This window comes from Daphnia pulex, chromosome 3 (assembly GCF_021134715.1).
Source record: "Daphnia pulex isolate KAP4 chromosome 3, ASM2113471v1".
Taxonomy (NCBI): Eukaryota; Metazoa; Arthropoda; class Branchiopoda; order Diplostraca; family Daphniidae; genus Daphnia; species Daphnia pulex.
This window is the reverse complement of record NC_060019.1, coordinates 9,284,118-9,307,030: the sequence shown is the minus strand read 5'-3', so window position 1 is coordinate 9,307,030 and position 22,913 is coordinate 9,284,118. Positions and strand designations below refer to the sequence as shown.

The following is a 22,913-nucleotide window of genomic DNA, read 5'->3' as shown; positions in this document are numbered from 1 at the left end:
AAGTCTCATGGGTCTATTTTCTGTGTTGTTGTGCCAGGGTTGAAGAAGACTAAAGAAGATTTGCGTGAACCACGTGGTCGCCCCCCTCTAACCTGGTGAAATTTTAGTTGCAATTAGTCTTAATTCATAATGAAACCAACTGTAACCAATGCAAATTTGTTAAATGTTAGAGACTATCACGACTACTTGGTCAAATTGGCGCGAAAATGTGATTCAACCCAGGACACAACCAAAAGTATACTATTTTATTCAAATTTCTATAGATGTAATGATATTAAATGTTATTGAAATTATCTATCAGGGACGGCAGTTATCATTTCAATCTGGTGACTCATGAATGACTCAGTCGAACAATGTGAGCATGGAGCATGCATTGAGTTGCCCACGGATTGTGAATAAGCCCAGCAGCAACTTGACGAGCCACCATGATCACAGAGGTAGTTCAACATGAGCCTATTACATCTTGCTTGATTGTCACCGATTTCATTCTCTGATTATCTCTAGACATTGCCTGATGGAAGCCCAATGTGTTGATCATCAACCAGGACCAGGAGGACGTCACTTATCATTAAAAAAGGTAGGCCAACCATATTCATCTTGTCTCGTTGTGATTCGATTCGAGCGCCTATTTCTACTAGACTAGGAGTTGAATCATCGACTTTTTCTATTGTCCATCAATTAAGTTTATAACCAACAAGAAATAATGCGAAAATTGAATTAGAACACTGCGTTCGTTAGGTTTTCTATAGCCCGGATGTCATTTCGGGGTGTGAATTACAAGAGTATTAGGCCATGGTCAGTTGACGAAGAATTAGCGGGCTTCTTTTTTTTAAAAAATAACTGGGAGGAATAAAGGAGATGTTTCACTGGGCTTGGTGTTACTAATATAATAATAAAAACTTGCTACTACTTCACAGGCGAGCTAACGAAAACAGATCGATGATGATTATCACGCAGGAACTAGTCAACTGTATACGAAAATGTTACAGGGGTGTCCCTGTATATCCGCAACTGGGAACTCCTCCTCCCCCCCTCTTTGCGCTTTTTGATGTAAATGTATGATCGTGATCCTTTTCCCGTTTTTTGTTGAGTGATTATTTATTATGCATTGGAAATAGGCAGCAGCCTGTCAGTTGCTAAGTAGAAGCGATCCATGTGCTCCGCTAGGGGTTTATACATTACCTGCATATCCAATTAAGAGGTGTGTAAATCATACTGCGTACACACACATGGCCGTCTGTGTTGTTTTTTGTTATTATTACTATCGTGATTATGGTACGTGGCGCATTTATACATTGGCGGTGAGGAAGCTCTGAAAGAGTTGCCAGCCAGCAGTCTTTCTCTTTTTGTCTAGGCTATAAATTTCTGCTTTCGATCAAAAAAGAAGAGAACGCGTGTCACTGGCAGCTTAGAAGCCGAGCCAGTGTCCCTCGTGCGCACTGAGTGTGCACCTCTCTCTCTCTCTCTTTCTCTCTCCCTTTTTATAATGCACTTCATTTGCATTTATATTATGTATCTATAGGCTGGGGTTTCATTTTTTGTTTCTTCCTTCCATCCACGTTGTGTGTCCCCTCACTAGGAAAAGTTGATTCACAGTCTTATATAGACACACAGGCGGGGACGGCTGTGCTGCATTAGTTTGTAATGTAGTAAAACGTCAACGTTCTAACGCAACCTTGGCTCCTTGTCGTTGCCGCCGCCCCGGAAAACTTTGATGGCATTATATTAGATGTAATATTGAGTTGCGCTATGCGCCCGGCATGATTATATGACTTGATATGATCCCTACAACTTGGACACGATTTCTTGACGTATCCCACCGATTGGGAAAGAGGTTTTGCGTGACTTGGGGAACTTGAAAAACTCCTGGGCTCCTCCTTTGCCCTTTTTTTCTCCCTTTTCTTCTTCTAGATTTTCTGATTTGCTTCTTGACGGATGTAAATAACGTTCACCTTTTCGACGGCGGAGGAGTCACGTGTGTTGCATATTATTAGGGATGGAGAACGCTATGCTATCTGAATGAGACTTGACGATCTGGAACATTATTGGTCTGTGACTCAGTTATTATCTGGCAAAAAGGGGGAAAAGGATAGTGCTGCTGCTCCCATCCCAATAAGCCCCAAGAGAGAGAGAGTGGAGGGGAGTTTCATATTAGACTAGAACTCGGTAACCCTTTCACGGTGGTGGTGGTGGTGGAGAGGACACCAGGAGAAAACGAACGACGTCGGGGTCATCCATCACAGGAGACCAAAGGTTTCTGGACTGTGTGTTGTAAGAGAGAGAGAGAGCCAAGGCAAAAGAGGTCGACATCTTCTTGGACTGTTTCGACCACCCCTTTGGCTTTTTCTACGTCGAAAATGTCCAAGAGAATGAACGGGAAAAGCTTTTAGCTCAACCAAGCCAAGCGCTCATCCCCTCGTTGATTCTAATAATCATAATGGATCAACGGAACTGATGGTCGCCCAGCGACGCTGGTTAGGTTAATGTCCTTAAAAAGAAATGTCGGTCGTTAATTAAAGCCGAGCATTTTTTTGCTTTTATGTTCGATTTTTATTGGTGTGTTTTTTTGTTCGGTTTAGCGACATTCGATTCGATGAGTGACGACGCATTCGGTGCCAAGTATTGGTTGTGTTGGGAAATGCGATCCAATTGTTGTTAAACTGCGCGTTTAATTAAGAATTTGACGCCCATTAAAAACTAAGAAAAACAGCGAGACTCGTTTAAAAAATTCCAAACGAGAGAAGAAAGAAAAATTGACGTCGTCGTTTATTTCTTTGAATCAACGCCAAATTGTCAGGAATGTCGACCACCCCCCTTTTTTTTACGATTTTTGATTCTTTCTCTCTCTTCGATACTGACTGTATACAGTTGTAAATCGTCTTAATAGTTGGCAGTGTTGTGTGCTGTTGGTCCTTCGAGGGTCGTTGGAAGAAAAAAATCACGACTCGGCTATTCACCGCGTCGGTGAAAACTGACTCCCAGACAGTTCCGACTATTTTTTCATTACAGTTTTTTCTTCATATTTTTTTGTTTTTTGAGAGGGGGCAGGATTTTAATAGGCTGCGTGCAATAAAGACCCGAAACATTTTGAATTCGATATTCTCCTCCTTCTGGATGTATTCGTCTATGAGTGTGTGGCGTGTTTCAACTATTTGGTATAAATGTTTTTCCTGTTTCGTTTACAAATATTTCCAATATCCAACGCTCCATCATTGCGCTCTAGTTGCAGTACCTGAGTACACCCACTATCTCTCTTTATACGTGTACCGTGTAATTCATGGCGGAATGTAACATTTTGAATGTAAAAGTTTGATTGATCTTTTTTTTTGTTCCCCCCAAAAAGACAGACATTTATTTATTTATTATTGTGAAAATATTTCCGTTTTGAGATTCTCCAAAACGTGTGCAATAACAAGACAAGTTGTCATGGCTTTCTCTCTTTCCCGAATCGCCCAGGCATTTTGGTTTTTATTTTTATTTTTTGCCAATGGACGACATGATTCGAATTTTTTCGTTTAAGGTCCGACGTATGTAGAGTACTACGCCCCTAATCTTGACAAAAAACTTGGACGCTTACGAAAAAGACATTTCTCTCTGTTTCACAGGAATGTCTTTTTCCAACATTTCCGTTCGACTCTTTCCACTTTTTCTCTCTCTCTCCCTTTTTTCCCACGTCAGATGTCAACGCTCCGCTGCCTTATTGATCTGAGATAGCGGAATTACGGCCGGATGTTGTTTTTATTTTTTTCTTCTTCTCCTTCTTCTATTTAGTTTGAATAAAATCATTTGGACATAAATACCTGCGGAATAAAAATAGTAGGGACGTGCCGATGACAAAAGGTGACTGCGCGCGTTTCGATATCACCGGGCGGGCTGTTTTTGCTCCCTCGATCTTTATTAGTTTATAGCCGCTCTCTACTGGATAGTGCAGAGGAACCCAACCCAGCGAGAGACACAAGGGGCTTTTGGGGTTGAATCTTGTTTTGAAACAAGGAGGGAAGGAGGAGAGAGAGGAGGCAGTTTGGGGCTGGACTAGAAGAAGAAGAAGACGTCGGGCAGGCAGCGACGACGTCTCTCTCGGTGATCGATACCTAACATGTAAGTTTATTCCGTCGGCGGCGCGAGCTGCTGCTGCTGTTCTCCTCCCGGTAGCCTCCTATAGAGCTGCAGCCCGTGCATATATGAGAGGAGGATCGGCCAGGTTCGGGAGCCAGTATATATGTATAACGAGTATAAGACGCTCCACCCCATCACACATAGACGACACCGCTTTACACTAGACTATACGAAAACACTCCGCCGTCTAGCGTCCCGCAAGCCTTTTGCGCCCTTCTTATTTTTGATTTCCTTACAACAATTTTTTATTTTTGTTTTCTTTCGGGTTCTTTGGATTTTCAACTTGTTGGGTCTTTTCTTTTTACGCTTAGCCTCTTTCCGTCTTCGTGCGCAATTTCTCGTCAAGTGTTTCGGATTGTTGTTGTGACTGTTATTCATGTGAGGTCGTTTGTGATCCTACGCGTGTCGAACAGAAATTGTGGACAACAACTTTGTGGATTCCCATTCGGTCGTTGGTGTGAGTGAAAAGTTTAATGATTATCTCAATGATTCATTTTGTGTAGGGGTCCAAAGTTTTTTCACTTGGCGCTCTGTTAATAAATACAAAGACAACGTGTGTTTTGGAGAGGAGCAGAAAACAAAAATAGTCGAACGACGTTAATTTGATCCAATTAAGAGGGAAAAGTGAGCGTGTCTATTGATAGTGGGCTACTCACTTTACGAATGCCGCGCGATAGTATCGTATGTACAGCCGAGACTCTAATGAGGTTATTAGCTCTTTCCCTCTATGACGGACCGGCTATTTTATGTGTTCCCTCTCTTTTTCACTGCGTGTGTGTGTGTGTGTCATCCCATTAGATAGATATGAAGAAGCGGACGTACACACTTCACGCTGGTCACTTGTCACGAAGCTTTGGCGAAATCCTCTGTTTTTTCTTTTCCTGATACCGTTTCAGTTGTCAGTGTGTATTTACCCCGTTGAAAAGTAATACCCCGGGATGATATTTTTCCGTCTTCCTACTATTTTACAGGGAATGAGATTACCTTTTATGTAATGGGCCCGTTTTTTGTTTTCATTTTTTATTTATTAAGCAAGCCCGTCAAAGTCATACGTCCGGTCGCTTCACTGATTTGGAAAGCGAATTTAATCGAATTCCCGAAGAGGACTTTGAAGGACACGTGTGCGTGTCTTGGGAGGGTCCGTTGTAATTGTCTTTTGCCCTCTCTGTTATTCAAATGTCTGTCGTTCATACTTTTCAGGTGCGACCAGTTCCCTAAACGTCGGTCTCAAGTGAAGATCAGGAATTCCAGTCTCTTTGATAAGGAGGACCGAGTCTGCTTCCGCCGGAATCAACCGACCCCTTCTTCTTCTTCTCTTCCCTTCGTCGATGGCATTGATTGCAACAGGTAAGACCAACCACATACACACTACTCGGCTACTCTTGTTATTTATTGACGATTCTTTCCGGCGTCGTGTTGTACGTTTCCCATGTGTCGTTGCACAAATGTCGACCCAGTGCCCCACCTCCGACATCCATCTCTGAGAGGTTCCTATGACATGTCTAACCTTGGGTAGTTGGACATGATGTAGACAATGAGAGTGCTCAGCTCTGCTGGATGAGATGAACAAGAGATTCGATTCGCTAGGATCTTGGTTTGTTTTTGTCTCCGTTTTTCCAGAACGTAACGATGGCTATCCCCTCTTTGATAATCCGTTTGAAAAGAATCCGGGCCGTCCCCGAAAATAGGATGAATAGGGAAAGAGAAAAGAGTGCGTCTAAGTTGAGTTGGATAGGTCCCTTGCATAGAAATGGGAGAGATGACGACGATGATGATGAGACCAGGTCATATCGCAGAAAGAATAGAGCGGATGCGGATCAATCATCATCGGTCCGGATCAAGAATGTGTCTCTTTTCTCTCTGTGTGTGTGTGTGCACTTCTACTGCCAGCGTGTCTTGTATCTACGGGGAGGGCCAACCCCCCAGCCCTGAGGCTTTACATGCAACATTTCTATTGAGCGAGCTGTTTGAATTCAATGACTGGGTCTGGATTTGATGGAACAGATGTCTGCGAGGAATCCGGATGGAGGAAACGGTACAACTCAAAAGTGAGTGCGGATGGCCGAGTTTGTTCCTTTTGTTCCAAAATGGTTTATTAATGGAGCACGTACTCATCTTTATCCTCTTCCCCCCATTGGCTCTCGTCGTTTGTTTCTGTGAATCGGCAAGAGAAAAGGACTGGTCCATTTCGCATGCCGTCAAAACCGCCAGGTGTCTCTCGCTAGTTCTCCGGTACCGTTTATTCAGATAACCAGAACGTAGTACCTCTCTACATCATATACAGAAAATGGAGGAATTTTTCGTGTTAACAAAAAAAAGTTTTGTCGATTCCTTTTTGGGTATTTTTTTTTTATACAAACGAAGAAGAAAAAAAGCGCCATATTTTTTTTCATTTTTGTTGTTTTTTCTTCTTCGCGTTAAATAATAACGACGCAACTACCGATCGATCAAAAGAAATGAAATAATGGCCATATATATCTAAGAAGAAGAGGAGGGGAAAAAAGTGTTACACGCCATCTGCATTTTTCGCCCATTCTTCGCAGTTGACTTTTTGAATTTTTTCCTTCTCCTTTTTTTTCTTCCTTTCCGACTTGTTTTTCTTTTTTAATTTCTTAGTCTTTTATATTATGAAGAGCGCATGAATTCGCTGTCGGGGGTCTCCCTTCTCTCAGGCAAGAGATGGGGGTCACGTTCGTTTCTTTCTTTCTTCTTCGTCTCTGGCGGAGATGATCGAGCCGAAGAAAACGGCCGCCCAGTCCCGATGGATTGCGCGCGCGTGCGTTTCGCTTCGCATTTTGATAATATATATTGTGCTGTCACAAGGAATATATATCTATCTGTTTTTATGTATGTATTCCTTTCTTTCTTTTTCTTTTTTTGGGTTGCAAAGGCAAAGATGAAACAAAACAAGACACCAAATATATATAAGACGAGATAATGCTAGATTAGAGACTGCTATGAGAAGGTTAGGTTGTGGGAGAGAAGAGACAAGATTTCTCCAAACGATGATGACTATCTGTGACAGCTTTTTTTTTTCTTCCAGAGGTGGGGGGAGGTGGGGGGTTTTCTTCTTCTTCCACGTCGTTTTCATTTACGACTTACCTGATTTTCTTTCTGGGAAATAAATAAAATAAAATAAATTGTTGAGAAATGTAAAGAAGAAATGGAAGAAGAAGAAGAAAAAAGTGATAATGACCTGGAAGAATCTGTGATTGGGCCATGCGAGGAATTTCTGTTGTAAAGAGCACTCACCAGTGGGGGTCGGGGGTGGAGGGACTCTGGTGAGCTTCGATACATATGGGTTCTTCTTATTCCCTCCTCTTTTCTTCCACACACACACACGCAGTTCTGTTCGGTTTTTTTTCTTCTTCTTCTTATCAGTCGTTTTTGATGGCATATAATGGTGCTGCACGAACTGCCGCATTCCACTGGCTCTTTTCTTTCATTTCTTTTATTCTTTCGTCTCTTTTGCCTTTTGGTTCTTGCGTTTGTTTGATAGTGAATGTTGAAGAGAGAAATGCCACACAATACCATATTGGGTCTAGTTTCTAGCCTCTTTTTTTATTTTATTTTATTCGTCTTTATTTTTTTTTATTTGCGCATTTTTGATTATATCACTCTCACGGGGCACCGGGGCACCGCCTTTTTTACGTCTTTGGGAGGACTGTCCCTCTGAGCGCAAATTGTAATCCGGATGAAGGAGGGATCGACTTACTATCTTATGGCCTCGCCGTCTGTTTCTTGTCTCCTTGAACGAGAATAGGAGAGTTTCCTCTTGAAGGGGGGCTTCTTCATTTGAGGAGACAATGTCCTCGTATCTATCGTTTAATGGATTGTGAACCGGAGCCGATCATCTCCGACCGTCGTCTCTCTCTCTCTCTCTCTCTCTCTCTCTGTCCGCCGAGAATCAACCGACAGATGTTGTTTTTGCGGCGGCGGCGGCGGTGTCTCTACTAGGATGTTAAGAAGAACCGATCGTATCCGTTAGATTAGAAAGAGGACCAATAGGAAAATGGACGCGACCACTGCTGTGAACGCCAGACAAAGTTGAGACCCTGTCACGCCGCATTTCCTTTAGGTGACACGCTGTCGATAATCAGCGGCAATCCATTTGCGTGATGATGGATCTTCCTCTGGCCCCAACTATTTGAAGTGACAACCAAAAAATGAAGTACGCCGTCGAGCATCTAGCTGACTGTCGGCGCAGGAATCTTCTGGTGGGCGTGTGGTGTTGTTCACTATGCGCATTATAAAGGAAGGTTATAGTAGGTTGCAGCGATTTCAATCTGAACGTGAAAAGTTGAAGGTATGAATAAATAGTCGTCAGGATGCAGTTAAAATTCTGGCTTCAGCGCGTGAGATTGATGCAGAGCGGTGAGTTACTTTTCGTCCACGTTTGCTGCTCAGATTATGCACCCAGCATATGCGAGTAGTTGGTGGATAGTATACTTTGGGTTGGGTTAGGTTAGGTTATTAACGTCGAAAGTAGGCTGTGTAGAATATGCACCACATCGTGAGTACTTATCGTCTACAGCGACGGCATCCCGCGTTCTGTTTTAAACATTTCAAATGCAAGAAGTTACAATTCCACCGATCCCTTTTTGTGGTTTGCGTCTGAGTGCCTTCTTTTTTTTTCTTTTTCTCATTTATTTATTATTATTATTACGAATTCAGATTTATTTTTATTTTTGGATTCCTGTAGGAAGAAGAAGAAAAAAAATATCTTTGTTCTTTTTCTTCTTCTTCTTCTAATAAAATTTGAACAGTTCGTGACCAATTGCCATTCGATTCGAATTGTGTGTAGATGTTGAAGGCCCGATTCTCTCTCCGGGATTTTTATTTTGAACAAAACTATCGCCGATGGTCTGGACGAAACTTCAAACTACCGAAGTGTTTTTCGTGAAGGCGAAAATATTATTATGTTTTTTCTTCTTCTTCTTCCCTTAAAAGATGTTTTTCGCTGGTGTGAGTGTGAGATTTTGACCTGTAACACAGGTAAAGGGCAATTTGACTGCGTGAGGAATGCACCAAAGAATTTGTATAGAGAGGGGAAGGGACACCACCTTTTTTTTGTGTGTGTGGAGGGAATAGGGGAAGAAATGATAATCATATCCGGATGGGGTGGCCACCAGTCATCTCACTCTGCTGGTCCAGGGCCTTGCCAGTAAATTTTTACAATTTGACACCTTGTCCGTGAACTTGTCGGACGCCCAAAGAAACATCACACACTAATCACGATCTCGATCCATCGCGATGGTTGAGGTTTCTTGTACAATATGTGAGTAATGTCGAAGATTTTTTTCTCTCTCTCCTCTTCTTAACATGAGGTTATTGTTGTTGGTCGCCCGAGTTTTGATGGTCGCCTTCCATCTCGAACAACAACAACATCAAGAAATATGTGACGTGTGTATTTAGAAGAAAAAACCTTTTTTTTTTTATTATTATTATTCCCTTTTGCCTTCGAATCAGCCCAAAGTCAAAAGGAGAAAATCAAAAAGTTGTGATTGACGGACACTCAGTCGGTGTGGTTTGTTTGAATGTGTGGGAGAGACGCAGAAGAAGAAGAAGAAAAACAGGACTCTCCTCTTCCTCTCCCCCAAATAAAGAAAAGAGCACGAATGAAGAATCCATGTCTAAAAGATCGACAGGACCAGGAGTCGTCAAGAAAGAGAGAGAGAAAAAAGCTTTTGATGATTTTGATGGAGAGGAGGCAAAAACGTTAACGACGACCAGAAAGAGAGGATAGTCTTGAAATGAAAAGAAAAGAAGGCGAACCTATTGGTTGGGTTGGCGAGGGGGGGCGATGATGATCAGACTGTCATATTTCTCTCTCTCTCTCTCTCTCTCTCTCTCTCTCTCTCTCTCTGTTGAGGTTCGGGTCGGATGGGTCTCATTCAAAGCCACGTGAGAGAGAGAGTTATGCCATCGCTTATAATCTGTGAAAGCTCGGAACGAGCGAGTGCTCAAGAAGAAGAGAGCCAAGGAAAGAGAGAGAGAACCCTGTTGGAGTAGAAGAAAGAACCATGGTGAGATCCGTACATCTCTGCGGGGCACCTCCAAATGCCTCCTTCCCTTCCAGATTCTTCTTCTCTTTCACAGTCCTTTTTTTATTCACGAGACCCACGAACGAAATGTTGTTGTTGCAGCCTATGGAGAAGCCTCTTTTGGTTGGGTTGGTTGGTTGGTTGGTTGGTTGGTGGGTGGGGGAGGTTTTGCGCTTCACCTTGGTGTTACATGCGTCCTGCAGCTCCTGAGAGACTTTGAGGAGGCAATGAGGAGAGAGAAGACCACGAACTGTATGCCTATGGTTGTTGTTTAAAAGTGTGAGAGAGTATATCCGGGGGAATAAGAAGACGATGGTATTATGTGCTTTTGTGTCACTGCAAGGAAGAAAAAAAGAAGAAACGAACCGCGCAATAGAACCAACCAGTATATGTACCTATATCAAGGTTAGGTTGACCCCTAAACTGCCTGCCCCGTTTAGATTCCGTGTTCCATCACACTCCATCACCAATACAAACAACTCGGGTGTCTCTCTCTCTCTATATACCCCTGGTGCCGGATCCGCAAAGGCTTTTCATTCAAAAATAATAATAATAAATAAATAGAAAAATAAAAAGATTTGTGGGGGAGAGAGAAAGAGCCTGCTGACCTTTTTCTTTTCATTTTACACTCGTCGCTTGTAGAAAAATCTCCAAAAAAAATTCTCGACCAGCAAAAGGGGCCTTGATAGTGTGTATCCGTTGGCATGAATGGATGACCTAATTCGATAGTGGCTCCCAATGATCATTTGATTTTTGAACATTTTCTCTCGCCATCTGCGGAAATCCATTGGGTCTTCGTTGACGTGAATCATCGCTCGCTTCTTTTTGATTTTTTTTTTCTCTTCTTTCTATGGTACTTTTGAGAAGATCTCTACGACCGTAAGTTCTTGGCGTGATGGGTGCGTGCGAGCGTGCCCACAATCACTGCGCCACCCAGGAAAAAAAAATGGAAAAGCTGTAGAACTGCATGGGGGGATCCGGGTCTTCTTCTTCTTTTGCCTTAATACGCGCTCAATATACTTGCATAATATCACGCAGACTTAACTGTACATAACTTGATTGAAGAAAATGAGTTGGACGTCGGATCGGTCGTAAATAGTATCCAGCACACGCTGGTGCTGTATAGTCATCATCATCATCGACTGGGCATATCGACTTTTCTCTACGTCCACGGAGCCAATGAGCGTCGCGGCGGTAACTCTTGTGACAAAGCCACTTTTTTATTTTATATGTTTGGGTTTCTTTTCTTCTTAATTGCAATTCTGTGTGTGTGTGTGCGTATGCGCCCGGCTGGGAGAGAATCATTTGTTGGACAGTTGGATGGGGGACTTGTTTTTCACGCGATTCTGGACGTTTTTGGGGAGTGTTTAATCGGTGCGATCGGTGAATATCAATTGACGTTGTTGTTCTCTAGGACCCCCTCTTGCCCAAAAACAAGGAAAGGAAAAGAAAAAAAGTCCAGCGAGTCTTGTCAACTGAGGTGTACATTTTCGGTCTCTTTTGTCTGTGATGCTGGGCACAGTTAGTTGGAGGGGGGACACAAATCTTTCTCATGTTAATGAAGAATTTCTCGCCTGTTTTTCCACAATATCTATCCAAGCGTTCGATTTTTCTCCGTGGAATGTTATAGAAAATGATTTTCGGAGGGATTGGGAGCTGGGGGAGAGAGATGTGTAGCCTGGAGGAAGTATTTATACGATTTCATGTGAAACAGAATAAGAATTTGAGATTGACAATAATGGCGACCTCACCCTCCCTTTTCCTCGTCCTTCACCAAAGAAAAGAAGAAAAAACATTACACAAACTAACTATATATAATAATAATAAGAGAGCCAAAGCGCAGCTGCAACCACTTTTCACTTTTTACACAGGACGACATACACACACACACACACGAAAGAGAGTAGAAAATTAACAACAATCGCCTCGGCGACGCTTCCGGTGTTGGGTTTTTATCATCTCGAATAGAGAAATATACAGTATCCCCCCCTCTCTCTCTCCTTCCACATGCGTGTGTGTGGGTTATTGTTTTCTTCATTCGACGCACGTTTTTCCTCTAAAAAAAAAAGATAAGATGCCCCAAAACTCTGTGTGCTCATTGCAGAGTGTAGCTATAAGTATTATGTATAGTGCACCAAGATTTGTCGCCAGTTTTGTGTCTTTTGTGTCACGGCGACCCCCAAAAGTCTAAGGAGAAAGAAGGATGGAGGGGTGTACTATTGCACAGTCTACTTTAGCTCTTATTATATATTTTCACTTATTTTCATAAGAAGAAGAAGGAAGAAGGAGAAAAAAAAAGCTATTGAAAAGTATGTGTTGCCAATCAGATGGTTCGGATCTTTAAAGACATCAGCTTATGTATTTTTTGTACGTCCCCTCGCAATCTCCTTTCTTCTTCTTCTTCATCGGTTTTTCTCCGAGTGCTTTTCGTATGTGTGTGTGTATGTAGACTTTCTTGGACTATTGAATGGGATCAATCAAGCGAGCAGGCAATGGGGTAGTAGAGTTTGTGAGCGGCGACGTTACTAGTCAGAGAAATGCAATTCAATGACGGAACTCTCAGACAACAGATGCCACAGTTTTCTTCGTCTATTCATTCTCTTGCTGTAATTTTTGTGTGTCGTCTTCCTTGTTTCGCTAAGTCCCTTCTCTTGTTTCGTCGCCTAGTTTTTTTTTCTTCTTCACTTGTTCATCAAAAGTTGTCACCACTTTTTCCAAGGGGAGATGTTGGGTCCCCAAGACGCCAAAAAATAAAAAAAAAAGAAATTTCCATTTGGCGATGAACGACGCCAGTTGCGTGTCATTAGAGCATTACCGTTTGTTCTTGGTAATCTGTGCCAAGTGAAAAAGAGGATCGGAGGGGGGGGGTACGTGGTTTCTATTTGCTTATTTCGAAAGTGGCGTATAATTTTCGAATTTTGGCTAGCTCGTTTTATTTTTACTTTATACTTTGGTGTGTTATTTGATTTACCTGGGGACGCGAGATAAGACGGTGATTGGTCGACGCTTGTCTTTTGATTCCCAAATGGCGCTCCCCCATTATTACGACACAAGCGGTCGCAGCTCGAACCGATTCGCCCTCCCCGTTTTCTTTCCAATCACGACTAATGTCAACTATTTGCTTTGCTTTCGACATGCACGAAGCGGGAGAAAACGCTTTGTTACCTATTGGATTTGTTGTTTTTTTTTCCCCTTTTCTTTCTGTTCTATTTCGGGGCAAACGACGAAACGACTTTACAGTCTACTGCACATTCTAATCGATACAGCAACACAAATGTTTCAGGTGTGGCTTTCTCTTCTAGTCCTTTTCATTGCCCACAGATGTTTCTTCTTTATTTTTCAAATAAAAATGCTTTGAATATTTCTGTTTCAAGTAGAAATAGAAGGAACATTATTGACAGCAATTTATCACGTGATGATCCGGGACAGTCTAGTACAGTACGGTAAAACACGCACCAGGCCGGCAGAGCACACGGTTGGGTTGTTCGGTCGGTCAGAGAGCGATGTCTTGAGATCTATCTGCGACTATCATCGGAATGTCCCCATCTGTGTCTATGTGTGTGGATGGGGGATCTTAACACAAAAAGATGGTGGTTTTGGTTATGTGGTGGTGCTGCTGCTGCTTCGGTTTGTAATCAGTCGGTTTCCATCTTTTTCTCTCTTTCTACGCCGCTCGAACAAAAAGATGAGGAATCTTCTTCTTCTTCTCCCCTGTGTGGCCGCTCTCTCACAGACATTCCAGAGTTTAAGAGATGAAAATCTATTATAAAAATCGGTCGTCGTTGCAGTCGTCGGTCGTCCAAGGAATTGTGAAATGCTGCTTGACTAAACTAACCATCGCCGTATGTCGCCAAGGGAAACGTTAGAAGGGCATCGATGAACGACATAAGGAGCGACACACTCACACACAAGAGTAACATTTTTGAACCCAATCGATATCTCTTATACATCAAATAAAATAAGACTCGAGGAATATGCGTGGGGGATACATGTGTAACACTCCTCCCCCTTCTCCTTATTTTCCAAACGGGGGGTTCTTCTTTCAATATAACGCCCAAGGTTGTCATGGCAACAGTTTCGTTAGCTATTGTTCCTCTTTGGCATTTTAGTCTTTCCACTTTTTTCTTTTTGCTGTTGGAAGAAGAAAAGTCCATACGACACACATTTCTTACCTTTTTTTTTAAAGAAGAAGAAAAAAAACCTTCTCTCCTTGTGTAGTTCATTCTTCATCTCTCCCCCCTCTCCTTTAAACGTTCCTTTTTGTTTGTTTGTTATTTTTTTCCTCCAACCAGATCCCTCGTGAAATCAGAGACACTTTTCCGGTAAAAACTGAAAACGTTTAGTATTTTTTTCTCTCTCTCTTTCAAACATGGCGACAGTATATTTCCCCTTGTATGAACATTTCAGTGCGAAACTTCTTTTTTGAAATGTGGGGACGAGAAAGGAGAAAAAAAAAGGAAAATAAGAGGATGATTTATTCGTCGAATAAAAACAACTGTGCAATAGACACACTCGTTCAGATATAAAAACAGACCTTTCTTTTTTTCTTCTTTCCTACTGCTGCCCATCTTTTTTTTGTGTGTGTGGAATGGCTTTTTATGTTGTTCAATAGTTAAAAGAAGCAGAAAAAAAAAGGCAGAAAAATATCGGTTGGTTGGAGAAATCCGTCACGGTTGGGGCCCCGTTTAGGAGCGGTCAAACACACGGGCAAAGGAGAGGGGAATCAGTCGTTAAGTCAACTCGTTTGGATAAAATAAAATGAGAAGGGAAAAAAATTTGGCCTTTAACAAAAAAAAAAATCCTATAAATTATTATTTACATACACGGGGTATTTACACATTTATACATCTACACACACAGACAAACATCAATAGAAATCGATGTGATTTACTATTTATGTTTTATGTACCAGTTGCTGATGTAATTGACAGACCCCCTGCTCTTGTGTTTAAGCGTGACCAGGGTCTGGACCCCGTCTGTCCAGGCAACTACGATCGCCCCCCTTGCCTCATTTCTCTCATCCAATCCGCCTTATCTATAGCTAGCTGGACCACCACCAGATACTATAGAAAACTCCCTTCTGTATTTATTGTAATACTGTAGACTAAATTTGTATCAGGAAGCAACGATTTGTTTCCCTGGACATGGACTCTTTCTGACCCCTAGCTTGATTCCCATGGAGACTGAGCGCCATCAACTCAAGGCGTCGAACCATTAGGTTGATTATCGGAGGGTCAAGTAAGAGCCAAGGAGAAAGAGTCAAAAATCAACGCCACTCAGTGGAATTGTTTGTTTGTATTATTATTATTATCACCGTCGTCGTCGTCGTTGCTTTCACCCCTTTTGGTAGTTAGCGGGTCCTGGTCAGTGTGCGTGGCCTCGCTCTTTTACATCCGTGTATAATGGACAGAGAAAATCGGCGGCAGCATCTCTGGCATCCCATCCATGTATATAGATTAGTGATATTGATTGAACGTCCTCCTCACAAATTCTATATATGTAAAGTTTCATCGGCAAAAGCGCTCGGAGCGTAGAGGAGATGTACAACATCTGTCGTGTCAACGGTTCCGCGTTCCCAACTAGCTGTGCTCCGACTATCTGCTCGTGTGTGCGGCTGTAGCCGGTTGTTGTTATATTATTCATTGAATCGCCCAGTCGACTGGACTGGACTTCCCGACACAAATATTCAATTGGATTCACTCTCTTCTTTTTTACTCGCTCATACACACATGCCGTTCTCATGGCGTCCTCTTGGTCAAATTGTTAAATAAAGTGGGCACAGTCACGGATAAGCAGGCCAAATTGTAACTACAGCAGGAACATATTAATAGGCCTCAGGTTACAAGGTACGCGGACTCGATAGTCTTCTTTTGCTTCTTTCTACTTTCCGTCATGAATTAACTAATTGTGTAGACGTCCGAGACCGTGGTGTAGTCCCTACGTGAAGGGATTTGATTCGATTCGACCCTGAGCCCCACCCTACCGGTCGTCTAGGTATACTTGGACCGTTGCTCTGGATAGAAGAGAGGGGGGAAAAGAAAAGCTTTTTGCCGGCCCGTTTTTGGATTGTTGACGATAAATCAAGTTCACTGTAGGAGAGAGAGAGAGAGAGAAAGGAGAAGATGGAAAGCTCCTGGGCAAGTTTGTTGGAACTCGGAGTGAATCGCCGACTCTCATTCTGCTCTCATTTTCTTAATGCAGTATATACAAGAGAAGTTTCTTTGCCAGTTACTGGGTACCGGAGACTCGGGTTGATGGACGTTGGTCAACAGCGGGCGAGCCGAACCGAGCCAACACGCTTCTTAAAGCCAGACGAGAGACACCATCGATTATCCCGATTGCATTATAGATTCAGCCGTCACCCCATGCCCTCCATCCTTATTTACATCGACGGAATGACCGACCCTTTCTTTAGTTTTCGGGATGAAAAACAAACAAGGAGCAACCATTGTGTCTCCATGTCCAGCATCCATTTCCCCCCCCCCCCCACTTTGAAATAGAGACTGGGCACAAACAAACAAACAGAGTTGATGGTCGTCTATATAATATTCCATTTTTGTGAATAAAGCAAGTTCTCTATTTTTCTCCTTTTCCCGTCTCTCTCCTGTTTGTTTGTTTATGACTTTGTGGACCCTATGAATCCTCAATTGATTGATTTATACTCGGCACGTATCACTCGGCGCTGATGTCTTTCTGTTTCCTTTTTTTTTTTTATTCGACTAGTTCTTTCTTTTTCTACCGATCGTGTGATGAAAAAACTTTGTGTTTGTTGGCATTAACTGCGGGGGACGTCTCTGTGTGTTTCTCTATTTATTAATAAGCCCAGATGACCCCGGCCCACCAGAGTCCGGTTGACCATCATCAATGAAGAAGCAAGGCCGATGATTAGTTGATTAATATAGACGGAGAAAGAGAATTGACCGCGACTGATCTATAATTCAATTAACTCGAACGTCTCTTTTCGCTCTCCTTTTTTTCCCTCCCTTTTCTCTCTCTCTCTCTCCTCCTTGTTTTTGGTAGCAGTTTCTGCTCGGTAAAAATAAATTAGGAAGTTGTGTGTACCATGTAATCGGTGTGTAGGAATTGCCCCTGTCGTCTCGGTGGCTGATGATAGAATAAGTGATCATTTTTTTTTCTTTTCTTTTCCACAACTTGAAAGATTGGCTTCTAAAAAAGTTGGTTGTTTTTGGTTGATTACTCGTATCTGTACCTCCACTCACCTGCATTTTTCAACTGGTCGCGACGGCAGCAACTTCTTTGCGTTCCATCTTGGAAAGAAACAAAACAAAAAAACAAATTCCGATTAGACTTCTCGGTTTGTTTTAATGCCCCGTTGTCTCCTTCCATTTTTGGTTATTTCCGTGATTACCTTCTGATTGAATCCCGGAAAAATCTATCTTTCACATCATCAAGTAGCTGGAATGAATCTTGGAACCATGAGCTTCTCTCTATATGAGTTATGCAGTCGCCATCATGCTCGGCTCGGGTCATCAAATTACATTTTTAATCACCTGCTGGCGCGGGCACACATGCAAAGATGCATAAACACACAGTGCGAGAGAGAGAGAGAGAGAGATGAATAAATAGTGAGCCAGAGAGCCAGACACAGCGGGGCTAGGTAGTAGATCTACCAATAGAGAATGAGTGTAGTGTATAGTACAACAGCCATTTGATGATGATGTGCATCAGCACTGCCGCCGCCGTCGAGACGCCCGCGACTATGGACGGCAAAAGGTTGAAACGATACCCGTCTATAGTCGCGTTACAGCTCGGGACAGGTGCGCCTCAGGTGTGACGCGCTCAGAGAAGGCTCTGGGGCTCCTGTGGACATTAAATAACCATCAGAAAAACTGCTGGCCAGCCGGAGAGAGAGGGGCGGCAGTGGTGATGATGGCGGCAGCGAGCGGGTCATCATCATCCCATTTTAATGATTTTTGCTCATTTTCTCTCTGGTGCCTATAACTGTCGATATTATTACATTTTTTCCTGGTTAGTTCTGGTGGTATGGTAGTGAAACCTTATAGCACTAACTCTTGGGTTTTTTTTTTCCCGTGTGCGAGCCCGCGTCCAACAAACACACACACAAGTTGGGAGAGAGAGAGAGAGAGAGAAAAAAATGGGAAGGAACAAAGTACGTGCAGAGTTCTCAGCGGGGTGTAATTTTAATTCAACCCGCGTGTGGCGCCATCGCGGACATCAAATAAGAGAGTAGTGGTGGTGGTGGTGGTGGGTACTTGGGAGTCTTATTTCTTTCTACTACACCCAAATTGCGGCCGTGTGATCGCGCGCTATTATGTATAAATTTGTCTGTTGAGTGAGATTGAGATTCCTTTTGTAATTGTCTCAATCGTCTGTCCACACCCACGGAAAAATGTACACGGGGGTTGAATCGAACGATTTCCAAACGGCATAAAATCAAAAAGGAAAATGGAAAGAATGAAAAATGTCTGATCAGTATGCAGACATTCCAGGCAGAGAAAAAAGATGCACTTCTTTATATTCATCTGCATCAACGACTGTACGTATACAACAATGGAAGAATGTATCAGAATTATTGTATACGTACATCGATTTCTTTTTTTTTTTCTGCGTACTGGTGGTGGTGGTGGACGGGGGTGGTGTGGTCGTGACTATAATGGCGACCTATTGTTTGATCGGAAATGCGACACGATGACAATGTCATCCAAAAAAGTTTTGAATTTTTGTTTTTTTTTAACTGAAATTTTGAAGAGGTGGGTCCGTCTTTCCTGGTCGTTGTCGTGACGGGACCGGGTGCAACGTGTACAGAGAGTCTATAATATATACATAGGCACATACACACCATGCCGCTATATACTAAAACGTCAGAGCTAATTTGATGGATTGCCGCATTCCAAACGAACGAAGCCGGTTTGCACGAAGGATTCTCATTGTTCTTTCCTCTCCGTTCTTTTCTTCTGTCTTTTAACTCGCCTTTTGTGCCTATATATATATTTTTTTTTCGGGGGGTATTTTTGTTTTTTCGGTTGTATTTTTTTGTGAGAGACATTCGTTAATGGCGGAAAGAGACGAGCCTTATTCCGGTATATTTCCTTGCTTATATTGTATTGATAACCGTTTTATTGTTTTCTCGCGAGCTGCCGCCGCCGCCATGTTGTGTGTTCGCGTGCGGCGCTATACACTGGCAACCAGCTGTTGTCAATAGAACAGACGAGAGAGAGAGAAAGGTGTACGGATACACAATATAGTTACATCGTAATGTATACATAGGTACCGTGTTTTTCCTTCTTTGCTTCTCTTTTGTTTGTTTGTTTGACTGAATGTTCATTATCGCGGCTGTTTTGTTTTTATTTTCTTTGATTGGAAGTTTTTCTTTTTTTTGGTCTTTGGGTCTTTACATCTGTCGGGGGTGTCAGATCCGGTCAGAGTATTAAGGTGGGAGGGGGGCTTTTAAGCCTGCGGTGTGTGCCGGAGCAGGTGTGTAGGTGTTCGGTCCGGTTGCGCAAACCGCGACGGAGAACGAAAGGGAAAAGGAACAACAATGTTTTTCTAACGCTAAAGAAAAGGGGAAGCGAAATAAAAAAAAGAAAAAGAGGCGCAATGTGGCAGAAGAAAAAAGAGTAACGACGACGCACAACGACGCCTCTCTTTTGCCTCAGTGTCGAGGCGCCGTCGGCGCCTCCAGTCGGCCTTTATCCGCCCTCCTTTGCTCCCTTCCGCCTTTTAGTGCGCCTGTGGATCCCTCAGTGTGTGCCCTTGTGTGTGTGTCTGTGTGTGTCGCTTTTGATTTGACTTATGGATTCGAAACCTTCTGAGGAATAGAAGAAGCTCCGAGGGGGTTCAGGTGTTTGCGGTGCGACGTCCAATTTTCAAATGATCCGCTCTCTTAGAAACGTCAAAGGCATTTGGTGATTGTCATATCGCATTTGCGGCAAGAAGAGATTTTGTCAGGTGAGACGCACTACCCATTCCATTACTTGCGCTTCCGGGCGGATGTCACGCGTGCCTACTTCTGCCTTCTCCTTCTTTTTTGTTTTTGTTTGGGGTTTATCATCAAATTTTTATTTATAAACGACACCGAGAGTCTCATAATGTCAACAATATCATCTGGAAGGTGTAATACTTAGTATTTACCCCCCCCCCCCATCCACCTGATGACGCCCTATTTACACGGCGATATGAAAATGATGACGTGATTGACCTTTGCCTGACAACCGTCGCCCATCTTCTTGACTTTACTGACTAAATGTTAGGTCATCGTGTGTAATCTCTAATGGAATCATTCCAAGAATCCTCTGCCGAAACGTCGAGCCTGCTGGGTAATCTTATATTCTCTGAAGATAGAGGAAATGCGCCGGCACTGCTGGGAGAGAGAAAGAGAGGAGCTCAAAACTCTTTGACTACACGCGACACTTCCATCATCGGCCCCTCTCTCGGCGTTGTGTATACATAACACTAATTCATAAGAGTCGTGCGCGACGACGTCGTCAATCGGCGCGCGTTATAGGCCGGGTTTTCTCTGGTTAGAGAAGAAATTTGGAGGTTCTCTCTCTCTCTCTCTCTCACTCTTGCCTTTGATGGGGTTATATAGTCCGGGGCTATATAGAGTATAGATGTGTGTGTGCAACTCGATGATGATATTATTTCGATTGCAGTTGTTTTGTTTCATTTTCCCTCGTTGTTTGTTGATCAGAAAAAAAAAAGAAAAATGAAAGAGTTGCAGGCGTGTTTTTACCCTCAAAATGATTGTCATTGCTTTTGTCGTGTGCACGACGTCACGGACTTATCCTCATTTTGTTGGAGCTCTATTTTTATTATTATTATTTTTTTACTCCTCGTTGTCTTTGATGCCGTACGTTGACAAATGACGTTTTTTGTTTGCACTTTGATCTGCTGCACTTCACTCGGGCCTCATTTCTCGTTCGTTCGTGTTTTTCCTCTTTTTTCTTTCCGAGTATTCGAACTTGCCCTTTTGATTCTCTCTCGTTTCTAATCTTGTTCTTCTGAATGAAGACAAACACGGGGCACAAAAGTCGACTGGGTACACGGGAATCACCTAATGTGTAATGGGATTGTGCCAGTTCCTATTTCGCTCCCCCCTTTTTCTCTCTCTTCGTTTATTTATTGATGTCTGACCTCTCATTAGCAGTGATACCCGTGTTCACACACACCTTTCGCAACCCGCTCCGCTTCCTAGAAGGAGGATTGAATTACCCAATAGCACCCGGTCATGGGTGACTGTCTTTTTTTGTTTTGCTTTTGTGCAAGGGAAAAACTGAGCGGAAAAGTGTGTTTACTAGGCCAAGTTCTAACTCAAATTGATTTCTTTGACTCACACACTCCCCCAGGCGTTTTCGGCTGGGTTCTTTTTGGGAGGAGGAGAACAAGAGGGTGGTGACGCCGTGAGGAGAATTTAGTGGAGGGTGGCTGTCTCGTTTTTCGGGGTGGAGTTTTAGGACACGGGTCAACTCTGGGGTTTAATTTAGAGGGACGGAAAAGAATCAATAGAACAACATAATTTCATCTTAGTCGGTGAAAATTTATCGTTTCTTTTGTTTTGTTTTGTCGCCTTATAATAATTAACCCAATTTGGGGTAATGTTTGACCGATTTTGCGTGAAATGGGTAGGGAGCGCGTGACTGCCAAAAATTATATGGACGTGTCATTGTTTTCCATTTACGTCCCCGTCTCCAGTCGTTCTCATTTAGTCCGGTCAATGTCCGCCGTTGTTGGCACCGATCAAACCCCACCGTTGCTGCAACCCGAGTGAAATGAAATGATGGCGGCAGAGACGAGAGATACGGTTCACATTTTTCTTTTTTTCACTGTGCCTAACGTCCAGTATTGATCGCATCGCATGTATAAAAATGGAAGAATAAGAGCACACAAGGAGGGGTTTAGTGTTGGGTGGTGAGGGTGGGGGAATAGGAGGAGGAAGTGTAAAGCAAAAAGGGCCGGCGCACACACACACACACAGTTTCTCTCTCGTTCCCTGGACCTTACTTTTCGCCACTGGATACACACACACACACACATATACAGTCTATATATATTTACTGTGGACTGGAACAACTACACTAGTGTAGAGAGGACCACCCCCTCCCCTCAACTATAACGACCTTCTCTTTTCTCTTCTTAGCTACATAAGAGAAGCCATTAACCGGTGTGGCCGGTCCATTTGTGCCAGCACTAGTATTAGTAGTGTGCCCCGGCACCGAGTAATTAATTACTAGGCTGCTCGTTAACAGTATTAAGCGTGCCCGGGGGACTTGTAAATATAGACTAGCGACTAGCGAGAGAGAGAGAGCGAAAAGAGAGGGTGACGTGTGGAGTAGTATCGTCGCATTAGTGTAATAACTCTGCCACGTCGCCGCCGCCGCCACGGCCTCGCCATCATCAAGCGTCGATAGTTTTTTTTTTTTTTTTCCTTCTCTTTTTATTTTGCCATGCACCGATCTTAGTTTTTCTTCTCATTTCAGAGCTGCGCAAGCCGTAAAGGAGAAGAAGAAGAAACGGGTCGATATATCGATTGCGTTATTGATTAATTAACGGAGACGGACCATCGGTCAGTTTTGGCTCCGACACTAGGCGACGCTTTTTCCACAGACACATTTTTCTCAAACGGTTGCGAGGGGTGGTGGACTGGTGGTGGTGAGTGTTGGGCGGGATATCAAAAGATGTGGGGAGGAAAGAGCAAAGTCTATGCAACAACTTTAATACTGTCGGGAGGGGGGAGAGGTCAGCAGAGATTGTGAGAGTGTGGGGGGAAAGTTG

At 43.1% G+C, this 22,913-nt stretch overlaps 1 protein-coding gene across 3 annotated transcripts in view; it reads left to right on the top strand.

Annotated features, from left to right (window-relative positions):
- Positions 1–22,913, top strand: part of LOC124191217 (zinc finger homeobox protein 4-like) — an 88,477-nt gene that overhangs the window by 6,739 nt on the left and 58,825 nt on the right. The window contains exons 3-7 of one of the 3 annotated variants that reach the window (XM_046584271.1): positions 38–95; positions 171–235; positions 302–437; positions 505–577; positions 5,317–5,463. The gene's annotated coding sequence lies outside the window, so the exon portion shown is untranslated. Of the gene's footprint in view, positions 1–37; positions 96–170; positions 236–301; positions 438–504; positions 578–4,383; positions 4,574–5,316; positions 5,464–22,913 lie in introns of those variants that run through there. The other 2 variants (XM_046584273.1, XM_046584272.1) reach the window with 2 other exon arrangements.